This window comes from Perissodus microlepis, chromosome 18 (assembly GCF_051167445.1).
Source record: "Perissodus microlepis isolate ML-2025 ecotype Zambia chromosome 18, ASM5116744v1, whole genome shotgun sequence".
In the NCBI taxonomy this organism is placed as follows: domain Eukaryota; kingdom Metazoa; phylum Chordata; class Actinopteri; order Cichliformes; family Cichlidae; genus Perissodus; species Perissodus microlepis.
Window position 1 is genome coordinate 35,668,513 of NC_140478.1, and position 13,416 is coordinate 35,681,928.

The following is a 13,416-nucleotide window of genomic DNA, read 5'->3' on the forward strand; positions in this document are numbered from 1 at the left end:
CATACATACATACATACATACACACACACACACACACACACACACACACACACACACACACACACACACACACACACACACACACACATATATATATATATATATATATATATATGTATATGTGTGTGTATGTATGCATATCTCACAATCCTCTCCATCTATGCAGAGGCAATTTTATTTCCGTTCCCAAAATGTTCTCCAAGAAGATATTTGGCTGTGGAATAGCCCTGCTCAGGAGGTAAATGCTGACAACTATGCACCAAGTCTTTAGGCTGCCCCCTAGTGAACTGCTCTAAAAAATTCAAACAGTCGCTCCAGTTATCAGTTTTAGCTTCCACTCCATTTTCAAAGGCATTCATAAATGATCTGTACTGTAAAGGGTCTCCATCAAACATAGGGATGTTTCTAGCTGGAAGGACAGAAGATAAGTTTTGTTTTACAAGCAAAGTAGTGATGTCATTTTGTTTTTGCATAATATTGACAATCTCCTTCATGCAATTCTCAGTCAAAGTAGGAGACTGAGGCTGTGTTTGCTGCGTCACTTGAGCTGAATCATCAACTTTTACCATCACCTCATCCACCTGATGTTGGTTTTGACTTTGTCTAGGTATGATTACTTGTGATTCAGATGCAGAATTTGTACCAGAGTAATCTCTTTCTGCCGGAACAAATGTATCAGCACAAGGATTTAAATTAGGCGCTTCTTGTACGTGCCCTCTTTCAAAATAAGAGTTCATTCCATCAGAACGCTCAGAGCTACAAACTGAGTTTATTTTTAAGACACGAAGTTTTGCCTTAGTTGCTGCCAACTCTGTTTCCAAGGATAATTTCTCCTTTTCTTTTCTCAGTTTTTCCTCTTGCGCTTCAATAGAATGTTTTTCTTTAATGCAGCGAGTCGCTCCATGAGCGCTGCCTTGTCAGCCGCAGCTTTAATGCGTGCGGAAGATGTTGATGAAAGTCGACTTTGCTGTGACAATGTTTTCGAAGGTGGCTTTACACTTGAGATATTAGAGACACTGTCTTCAGGATTTATTTCATCCAAACTTTCAACAGCTTGATCATTAAGAGCAGTATTGCTTTGTTCAGTATACGGCTCGCCTGCTTGCTGCAACCAAACCTTTACTTTGTCCATAAAAACAGAGAATGCTGTCACCTTAGACTGAAAATGAGCGCTTTGCCTTTTCACTTCATCTTCTGGCAGTGGCAAACTTAAAAAGGATTCTTGCAAAGCGTTTGCATCTTGATAGCATTTAATAAACTTCCCAAATTCAGAAGACACTTCCTTAACCTTCTCATGTGAGGTCATTAAAGCAGAAGTTTTCCCCATGTACTTAGATGCTTGCTTACACATTGAACTCCGCTTTTCTTGGCATGTCTTTATATACAAATCCAAACCTTTTGGCGTAAATTTGATGCTTCTTTTCTCTGCTTGCATCTGAGTGTCATCCTCTTGTTTACTCTCTTGTTTACTCTTAATATCCGACATTTTTATTGTCCTCTTGGATTATTTCAAACATTATAAAGATGCACAGCACGCTGAGAATCCATAGCATAAAGCGCAAACATGATTGCAGTGAACAAACATTTCCACAGAGGGCGTTGGCATGTTTCAATTAGTGATCCTATTATGCACAAATTTAGTACATCAAAACTCAGTTCATCAGTCTTTGTAGTGAAATAATGTCTTTAAACTCCAATAGCTTCACCGTTTTCCTTTACGGCTTAAACAATATTATCACTCACCAGCTTTGATGAACGAGTGACATGTTGATCCAGGCTTCAACATCAAATCCGTCTGGAGTACTTACAGACGATCCAGTAACTTTTATTCGAGTTCGACGGTGATCCTTGAAATCCATATATCCAACATATCCATTAATGAAGGATTATTCCTTTGTCCACGGGCAGGTTTTTTACTTTTTGTAGTGGCAATTCCTTTTGTTTGACAAACCAAACATCCCACAGTTAAAGGTCCACAAGCCACTGCTGCACTGAGATAATATTTCGTACGCAGGCAAAAGAAGTCCACTGTCCAAACTTTAAAGTTGCGTTTTTATGGTTTATTTTATCCAGTTTGGCAAGCAATAAGAAGATCCATTTTTAGTTACTTCCTGCTGCTTCTCCTGCTCTAGTAAAAAACCATAGGCTCACCCCAGTGCATGCTGGTCCTATACCAGTGTCTTTATTTATAGAAACAAAATGGCCCTACAGCTTTTACTGACTAATTTAACAAGGTAACATCAAACAAACAAAACATTGAAAGAAATATTAACCTACAAATAAACTTGTAAATAAACCCCAAAATATAAGTAAACTAACAACAAACTTTAACTAATTTCAAAATAATAAAAAATAAGAACAAATAGCTCCAACAGAAGTTATTGCTGCAGACTGAAGGTTCTGTAAACTACTCAGTCATAGAATGATTACGATATTGAACTAAAACAAATGCCTGAATCCTAAATTATGGATATCCTATTGTGGTGATCTGAAATGTAACACTAAATGTGATTAAAACACTAAAACTCTGGACTCCGGGGCTGAACGACCGCGGGGATCACCAGCCCGAGGAAAACACAAAATACACATGACTCCGTGAGAAAGACAATTCATTCTTGAATGAAGACGTTGATCAGACACATTTAAAATGTAGCCAATTGTGTTTATTATTAAATTATTAAGGAAATAGAAAAGCGGGGGAATAGAAAAGGGGGGAGGGGTGGGGGGTAAAGAAGAGGGTAAAGGAAAGGGATAGAAAGGAGGAAAGAGATAGAGGAGAGAGAACCCCAACTATGCCCTCTGAGCAAGCACTGGGTGCGACAGTGGATAGGAACAACTCCCTTTAAAGGAAGAAACCTATGACAGAACCAGGCTCTAGAGGGGGCAGTCAACTGTCGGGACTGGTTGGGGGGTGAGGGTGAAAGAGAAAGGGGGGGGGGGGAGATGGGACAGGTGTTAGGAGTTAAGGTGAAAATTACGATGCAACGGTGGAGGAGGAAGACGGGGTGACATCAGCAGAAGGAAAAGTAGAAAAAGTAGAAAAAGCAGGAGTGCTCTTTCTCCAGAAGAAGCGGAAGCGTTTTTTCTTCTTTTCCATCATCTTTTCCACGAGCACTTTTTTCTCTAGGATGAGGGTTCGTAACTCATCAATTGTTTGTGTATTTTCCTTCTCGAGTTTCCTGCATGTTGTCTCCACTTCTTCTAATTTGGCTTGTTTTTCTTCGAGCCTTTCTTTCAGTTCTTTACATTTGGCCTCCTGCATAAGCTTTGCCTCGTGCATCTCTGTATAACTGTGTTGTAATTTGTTGTGTGCGTCTTGTAGCTGCTGACTTCTCTCGAGTTCTTGAAGTGTACACTGCAGGTCTTTGCTTGTTTTGTCTAGTTGCTGCTTTAACATCTGCACCTCAGTGTTTTTGCACTTCAAGTTGTTGGAAAGTTTCTCCAGTTCTGTGTTTTTTCTCAGCATGTCACTGAGCTTACTCTGCATCTCTGAGCATTGTTTTTGCACTTTTTTCTTTTCCCCCTCCAGCTCAGTTGTTTTGGAGTTCAGTTTGTTATAACGGTCTTGCAGTTGTTGGTTTTTCCTCTCAAAGTTCTGGAGAATTTGTTTATCTTTTTTCTGCTTTATTTCCCGTTGTTCTTTGTCTTGAAGCAGCTCTTGATATTTGTGCAGCGTTTCATCAAGCTTTACCTGCTGCGCTCCGTATTTTTCCTGCATGCCTCTCTGGTTTATGTCCAGTTTTTCTTTCTCTTCAAGGATTTCTTTATTTTTTTGCAGAGCTTCATCAAGCATTACTTGCAAACCTTGGTTGTGTTTCTTGATGTTCTGCAGCTCACAATCCAGATCTTTCTGTTTCGTGTCATGCTGTTCTTTGTCTTGTAGGAAATCCTTATTTCTTTGCACTGTTTTATCAAGCTTTATTTTCAGCGCGGTGTATTTTTCCTCCACGCCTTCAAGCTTGGAGTCCGTTTCTTTCTGTTTAATTTCTAGTTGCTTTTTTTCTTGAAGCAACTCTTTATTTTTGTTCAGTGTTTTTTCAAGCTTTGCCTGAAGTCCTTTGTGCTTTTCCTCCATGCCTTGCAGTTTGCGCTGCTTTATGTCCATTTGTTCTTTTTCTTGGAGGAGTTCTTGATTTTTTTGCAGAGCTTCATCAAGCTTTATTTGCAAGGCTTCCTTGTGTTTCTCGCTGTCCTGAAGCTTGCAATCCATATCTTCCTTTTTCATGGTCTGTTGCGCTTTCTTTTGAAGAAACTCAACCCTTCCTTTCAGCACTTTTTGATTTATCTCAGTGCCTTGGAGTTTTATGACCAGTTGTTTCTTCTCTTGGAGGAGTTCTTGATTTTTTTGCAGAGCTTCATCCAGCTTTACTTGCAGCTCCTGAATCTTTTTTTCCCTCTCTTTCTCGTTTTTCTTCTGTTGGAGGATTTCTTCTGTTGGTTTTTCTTGTACTTTATTAAGCTTTGCTTGGAGCTCAAAGTTCCTCCCCCGCATATCTAGGAGTTCCATTTCTTTCTCCTTTTGAATATCCTCCTTATCAAGAAGCTGTTTGAACAGTCTATCTACTTCGGCGGTCCTTCTCTCACAGTGCTCTCTCAGTTTGATAATCTCCGCTCGTTGTTTAAAAAAACTTTCCCAGATGTAACTGGTGTACTCTGGCTGGGGCGGGTGTCGCGTATTGTGATTGCTCATGAGATTTTGCTCATGCATTTCTTCCGAGCACATCTTCTGCAGTTGAGTATCGTCTTCTCGATTGCAAAGAGGAGCGCTGGGCTTTACGTTTTCTCTTTTTTTCTGTTTTCTTGGAGACATGTTGGAATCTGTTAACAGTGACTCTGAAAAGGATCCAAAAAAAAGGCTTCTCTGGCGAACGTTTAAATGCTGCACACATAAATGCTGCGAATAACGGACTGAAAGTTCTTGCGTCTCACCCCTATTTAAGGGTTTTAGGATCAAAGGATCAAAGGATCACAGTGGTGGTAAGATTCTAAATGTGTGTGACATCACGATTCTGTAAGCCAATGAGGTGGTCACATGACATTTGTGAGAGGGCATTCTTTACTTGGACAAATTATCAATAAGCTTTCAATACCAGTAACCATGGTGACAGTATAATTGTTTATTGTGTTGAACAATAAACAATTATATTGACAATTATATGTGTCCAGTATGTTGGCTGATTTTCTTTTACTTTTTGCATATGAAAATAAAAGCTGGGCTGATTTTAACACCATTACAAGAAGTGTTGTTAATTATTCTTTTTGAATCATAATCAGGTTACCACAAATTGTTTTTTAATTTAGTAGAACTTGAAATGTTTGTCAGTGGGTAAACAATTCATAATGCAAAGTCAGAAACATCAAGTTATTCTTAGTACTGCATACTTGCAATACATAAGTTGTCCTAACAGTCATGTAGGGCATCCGTAGTTCAGGGGGTCGGGAAGCTCATCTTGTAACTGGATGTAATATTAGCAGACAGAGGGTTTGATGTTGCAGAATCTTTGGAGTTGTACCATGCTGAATTGAAGAGCCCAACTTTCACCAAAGGAAAGAACTAACTGGCCCCTAGATTGCCCAATCAAATCTCTTAATGCCACCAGCCCTCCCCTACCTTCACTGTGTGCTCAGCTTGTAGAAAAGAGTTGAGTGTGGAAGAAATGGCAAAAATGTGGAGCTGAAAAGCTAAGAGAGAAAAAGAAATTATATATAAACCAACGTGTCAAATTAATGGACATGTTAGTTATTGGAGTTCTGGCTGCATTTTATATATCTATATTGTGTCCTTTTTATAATAAATAATAAAAAACATTATTTATCCTCACTGTATGAACATTGTTGGAGTCCTTGAAGTCTCGTCATGTTGAAGTTACTCATGTGATGTGATGTTGTTATAATGATCCAGCTGGTGTGCAGCCATCATATTAGAGTTCTCTTTCTTCTTCTGATTTTATACAATTTTTCTGTGATGGTGTCACATTTACAGTGGTCGCAACAATTGCACCTATAGGACCCTGAAAAACTGGTGCACAGACTTCAGAGTCTAATAAGTGTCACCACTGTAACCACTGCATAATGCAAACCATGACACGAGTTTAGTCTTGGTGTGAAACTCATTTTGGTTCATAGACACCAATCTGACCTTAAGTGGAACAGACCCATAAAACTAATGCGTAATAAATCTGTTAATAAATAAATCCAAATTCTCCCATCATCATTCTTTGGTAGGAAGTCATAAATAGGAGTTAAATTCAGACTCGCACAGGCTCACCTCTGCACGACTGGCTTCTCCTGTAACCCTGCATGTTTCTAAGGTTTGTTTTCTTTCTTTTTTTGTTGTTGTTCTTGTGCTTTTTGTCCTCGGGTGAGGTTTGAAGTGTCTGTGTGGTGCAGCTGGTCTGGTCTGTCCAGGCTGCACCACACAGACCCTTCCAATCACCACACATCAAAGTACAAAGCGTATGACGTCATCACATTCTGTGTTAGGAAGTCATATTTAGGAGTTAAATTCATTGTTCATCATACTCAAGAAATCTTTCTGTTATCTTGATTAACTTATCCCAACATTGTCAATCAGACTAAGTGATCACATGACGCTAGTTATCAACTCTATAAGGTAACCCAGGGTTTCCCATTTTAGCTACTAGCCTGTTTACATGAAAGGGGTGGCGTTGGGGGCATCTGACCAATCACATACAGAGCAGCAGAACAGCTGACTTTACAAAGAAAGATAAAACTATAAACATGAAAAGGTTAAACACTTGTATTAATAAAGTTCAAATAGGAACTAAAAGTTCTTTTGCTGAGCTCTGTTGATGTTTACCAGTCTGGGAGAAAATACAAGCATAAATACAAAAATGGCCGTGGATATACTGGGAAAAGCATGTCGAATGATGAGCAGTGATACAGGAGACCAAGAGGAATTGCTCAGATAAGATTAAATGCTTTCATGGACGAGGACATGCTAGGGACAAGCGTTGCAGACAAAAGAAAAAAACGAGATTAATGTTTATAGAGGAATTCAAAATGTTGTGAAATTGTTCTGCAGACAAATGGGAAAAGTCAAAGAATGAAGTTGAATTTAAGAATCTAAACTGATTAGACTACTGATGCTCATCAATGGAAAGATCCTCCCACTATCCATGGCACAGCAGTCCAAAGGGATCTTTCAGGTACTTGTTGTAAAGCAGTTTTCTAGAGAACTGATTGGTAGCTAAGTGGTGATTTCATACTTGTTGATCCGTAATCTCAAACACAACCTGCTCTGAAGCAGGTTTGCTCTACAGTTTAAGTCACTATGGTGATATACTCCAGTAAGAAGTGAGCTACCTTCATAGTACCTCTGTACTCATACCTGTGTGTTTCTTTGGCATTGCTTGTAGATATGTTTTAAAATGCAGCTGCAGTGCATTTTAAAACCTTAAGGAAGCTGTTATTGATATGGTGTAGATTAGCCAACAGATTTCTTTTTTTTTTACCTGATGGACACAATGCAGTGTAGTAGCCCTGCCCCTCGTTATGGTTTGTTCTTCATCATTCACTCACTGTGCGTCGACATGCTGGATGTCTCCACAAACAGTTCTCTGCATGCAGAGGCAGTTTTTCTTCATTTGGAGCTTTGTGGGAGCTGAGTTCTGTTTACAGAGATGTTAATGGTCCTGTATGTGACCTGTCAGATTTTATTTATTAAACAGACCACCTTGCAGTGTAGCTTCCACGTTAGCTGAGGTTTGTTTTATTATTTGTTTTTGCTTGTTTTTTATTATTCTTGCTGATGATTTGTATTATCTAAATGTAAGGTTCATTCATATCAGTTTGCTTATTTAATTTAAATACAGTTTTGTTTTTTTTTGCCTTTATCTTTGTCTCCATAACTGATAGTCTCTTATATCAGATTCTGCTCATAAGGTTACTTTAACATTTGAGGCCACGTTATGATTGGTTTAGGTGGCAGCACAAGCAGCTTCACTTGCATAAAATATACATATTTTTTAAATAACATCTGAAGTAATTTAATGAGGAATGAGTCATCCAGTTCAGCTCTGGTATTATGATAATATAATATGTGCTTCAGTCTTAAACAAGCACAGAATTTAATGAGCTGCTTCTTCCCGACTCCCTGATTTCTGCACAGCTGGATTATTGTACCAAAGAAACTGTTTCCGTAATATTTCTGTGAAATATAGTAATCCACTAAAACCCAGTGAGTGTTGGTTAGCTAAGATTTGTTTTTGTTCTTGATGGAATCGAAACACTCAGAAACGTCATTAATATTCGCTTGTCCTGCTGCAGACTTTTCTATCCAATCTAACAGTGAGAGCGAGCATGTGGTGCCCCACCCACTGGCTACAGGCCACATATTTCTGCAGATAAAGGCACCACCGTATTTGCCTTTATTCCGATGAAATGTCCTCTAAAGGACGCCCACACAATTGATGAGAAGTCAGAGACCAGATGCCGATATTGTAATTCCATTAGAAAAAAGGCTGCACTTAAGTAGGGAAGATATGTGTAGGGTTTTTAAGGCCATTGCAGTCCCAAATGGAGGCAGATGGGGTATGTGAAGTTCAATATCTGTGGGCTGAGCACCCTGATACCACAACTCAAGATTTCTGTTTCTGCGTTATCAAAGGTAGCCGGTCAGAATATTCTGGAAAATCCTTCATAATTGATCAGAATTTGCCAAATAGACTTAACATGGTGTTAAGTCTGTCACATCATTTATGAAAGTCAAAGGTTAAAGTGTGATTTTCATCAAGAAGAACTTGAAAAGAGAAACTACATGACTATGACTTGACATTAGGCACAGACAGGAATGCTCAAGCGGTATTAGCTGTTTGAAGGTACATTAGGAAAATGTTGAACGTAATGCACAACAAGCACCTTATTTCCTCCACAGAAGGTTGATAATTAACCTTTAACCTCCGTCACTGTGATGTGTGAATACTTCTGCTACTTTACGAACTATTGTAATCATAAAACACTTTTAAAATCTGTATACTCCAATGATTTAAAAACAATAATACAGCAAACATTTAAAACAAATCTCATGACCAAGGGCGCTGCTGGCTTCAGGACCATGCAATAATCCATGTGTGGTTTGTATTTGTATTATAATACAGTCTGTAAGAAAACCTTTTGTTATATTATTGAGAATATTGATCAACTAATTGTGATGGTGATGGTGCTCATCCGTCTTTTATCAGTCACTGCATTTTAACACAGTTTGCTCACCGTACATTCCAGTTTCTGGTCGCTGAAACCAGTCAGACCTGAGCTCCTGGGGGCCTCCCTCAGGTGAATGTTGTTTTTTAAACTTCGTACCGCTTACGAAACTTCCCCAGCAGAACAATTGGTTTCAGGTTTATTCCTGTAAAGAGTTTGTACATGATAGATAGTTGTTGTTTTTTTTAAATATCGGACACATAATCGGGAAAACACAAAAGGGAAACATTTGTCTTCTTTCTTTTTCATTTTCCCACCACTAGTTTATTACATCACAGCTTAAAATACTGATTCCAGTATTCAACGAGTTATACATCATTTCCATCCCTTCTTCTTACTGTGTTGAGCCATCAGAGATGCTTCATATTTCCATGTTTTACAGGATTGTCTGCCTAGAGTCTGTCGTCATTGTGCTTAAATAGTAGTTTTGACTTTTCATGTAAATGTCAGGATAGGCAGCATCTTCTTTAACTAGTTCAAGCTGCCAAAATTAATCCAGAAATAAATTTTAATCCTTATAAAAGGCTGAAAATAATTGTTCTGAATCCAAAACAGTTAGATGTAGTTTGTTAATTTCCCTCGTTTTGTTATTACCCTAGAGTAGCTTTGGTGTATCTTTTCTCTCTCAGTTAATATTTATTATAAACATCCATCATAACAGCATATATGCAATTACTGGCCACTTTGTTAGTTACACCTTGTTTATAGCAGGTATGACCCCTGTTGCTGACAGAACTGCGTCATGAAGTCATGTTCATTAATTGTTGACTTGAATCTGCCGTTCCACCTCATCCCAAAGATGCTCTATTGGAGTACAGTGAACTCATCTTCATGTTCAAGAAACCAGTTTGAGATGATTTGAGATGATTTTGAGATGGAGTGGTACAGTCTATGTTTTTAGGGGAAATCACTGAAAAAGAAATCATAGCTATTGTAGCAGAATCTAAAAACAAGACATCCACTGACTGTGATGGGTTAGACATGGTCATCGTAAAAAAGACCTTGGATTGTATAATCAAACCTCTCGGTTATATTTTTAATCTCTCATTTTATTCGGGTGTATTTCCTGACCGAATGAAAGTGGCAAAAGTTATCCCTCTTTATAAATCGGGAGACAGACATAGTTTTAATAATTATAGACCAGTATCATTGCTATCACAGTTTTCTAAAGTGCTTGAAAAACTCTTTGCACAAAAATTTGATAGTTTCATTGAAAAACATCAACTGTTAAGCGAAAGTCAATACGGATTTTCGACGGAACAGATCAACAGCAATAGCATTAATGAATACTATTGAAGACATTTCATCAGCAACACATCATAATAAATATACTATAGGGGTATTCATTGATTTAAGAAAAGCTTTTGACACTCTGCAACACTCCATCTTGATTTCTAAGTTAAGAACTTATGGTGTGAGAGGAATAGTATTGAACTGGTTAAGCAGCTATTTAGATAATAGGTTTCAGTATGTGCAGTGTTTAGGCAATTCATCTGATAGAATGAAAATAGAATGTGGGGTCCCTCAAGGTTCTGTTTTAGGACCAAAACTTTTTAATTTATATATAAATGACATTTGTGATGTGTCAAAAATGTTGAATTTTGTTTTGTTTGCAGACGATACAAATTTTTACTGTTCCGGAGAGAACTTGAAAGAATTGGCTAAAATTATGGTTATTGAAATGAAAAAAATTAAAAAATGGTTTGATGTAAATGAGTTATCGCTGAATTTGGAAAAAACAAAGTTTATGATATTCGGAAACCGTGTAAAGGAGGAAGAGATAGTATTATCTATAGAGGGAGTATTAATTGAAAGAGTGACAGAATTCCGTTTTCTGGGTGTAATAGTGGATGACAAGTTAACATGGAAATCACATATTGAACATGTTAAAAAAAAGTTGGCTAAAAGTATTTATATCCTGGGTAATGTTAGATATATATTAGATTACAAGACAATGAGAATATTATATTTTTCATTGTTTCTACCCTATCTGAGCTATTGTGTTGAAGTATGGGGGAATACATACGTGACTAATATGAAACCATTATATTTATTACAGAAGAGAGCGATTCGAATTATGCATATTGTTAAATATAGAGAACACACTAATAATTTGTTTATAAAATCGAAATTGTTAAAACTAGAAGACATAGTGAAATTACAGACTTTAACTATTATGTTTAGGGCGAAAAATAAAACACTACCTCTTAAGTTACAAAGTTTATTTGTATTGTGTTCAGAAAATGGGGACGGCAGAAGGAAGTTTTATTTTAAGCACCGGTTTGCTCGAACCACACAAAGGCAAATGTGTCCAACAGTCATAGGCATAAGAAACTGGAATTCTCTCAGTGATCATCTTAAGTGTTGTATAAATGTTTCTCAATTTAAAATCTGCTATAAGAATAAAATGATAAACCAATATGAAGAAGTTGAAAAGAATAGAATTTAATTGTAGAAAAATGATCCTTTTAGTTTGATATTTAGTGGTATTGCTCATTGTTGAGTATATTGTTCTGTTTGCTTTGTTTTGTTTTGTTATGTGCAGAAAATTGTCATAGTGTAATTTTGGTTGCCTACTTGTATTACCACAGATAGGGGGCAGGTATCAATAAGAATTTATTCTTCTTCCTGCTCCTTTTCATGCATGGAAACAGTGTTACTTTAATTGAAAGGAAGGTTGTGTATGGGAATGCATTACTGCTGTACCATGTGTGAAACAAAAAAATAAAATAAAAAAAATAAATTTGAGCTGGAAGCAGCCATCAAAAAATGGCTACAGTGTGGTTATAAAGTGATAGACATGGTCAGCATTAGCTGGGCTGTGGTGGTTAAACAATGCTAAGCTGGTACTAATTGGCTCAAAGTATGCCTAGAAAATATTCTCCACACTCTCACACCGCTATCAGCAACTTGAAATGTTAATACAAGGCAAGATGTTCATTCTTTTATGTCGTTTACACCAAATTCTAACCCTACCATTTGAATGTCACAGCAGTCATCAGACCAGCAACATCTTTTCAATCTTCCGCTGTGTCCAGCTTTGGCAAGCCTGTTCAAACTGCTGCCTCAGTATTTGTTGCTCTAACTGCGGGAATTGGCACCAGCCTTGGTGTCTTTCAGAGGAACTGCTCCTGTTAGTTGTTTGCACTTCCATTCTGGATTAATTTTTCAGACCTGGAGGTTACTACTTGTAAATACGTTGGAGTCTCATACACATATTTAAATGAAAACTTGTTAGTTAACAGATTTGAAGCAGTGGAAATTGTAACCACTCAAAGACATTTAGAACAGCGACAGGTCCCCAGCTCTAATCTGTTTCTTTGTTTTGTAAGCTGGTGCAGACCCAGGACGTGCTGCAGACATTACATCTCACGGCGGGGCTGAGCACCCTGATACCACACCTTCACTTTGGAAGAGGTGGAGTAGGTGGCTGGGGAGAGGGTGGTGCTGGGATCCCATATGTTTAAATAAAATGTCATTTAAAATTGCTTTGACTGCTGGCCCTTGCAACTCAGACGCTAATATATATGTGGATTTATCTTTTGTTGTTGTTGTTGTTGTTGTTCCTGAGTAATTAAGCTCCGGTCTGACGCATTAGACTTCCAAGGGAAGCTGCGGCCGTCAGGGAGTGCCATTGCCATATGGGAGGTGTAATTTGGCTGTAATAATGTTTAAGTAGGGCAGTCTGTGTGAAAACAACATCCACATAAAAACCAGGATCCATTGCAGCGTGGCAAATGTAATTGGTTTTAATGTTGGTGCTAGCTGATTTATGTGGAAAATACTGGGTAAAGTTCAGGTTTGAATGACAGTCAATGTCCCGTATACTTTCTGGGTTTTTTTTTTTTTTGACTGGCATTTTGTAAAGTTGAACAAGTAAATGAAAAGTATGTTAAGGATTAATAAAACAGTTGGAATAACTGCAAATGCTGAAATAATGTAATGATGCAACTGCTAGGAAGTTGAGGGTTAAATCGTTTTAGACACCATCTGCGGTGTAACTGTAATAGCTCTCTGGCATGTGAGAAGGAAGCGCCAAATGGTGAACGATATTAGTTTCAGGTGCACAGTACATACGATTGTGCTGAAGATACGTCCCATTACAAAGTGACTGAATGGTTCTTTAACAGATTTATTTTTCAGGTAATTAACAGTCATTTAAACCTGACTAAAGCCCTAAAATAGATGCATTTT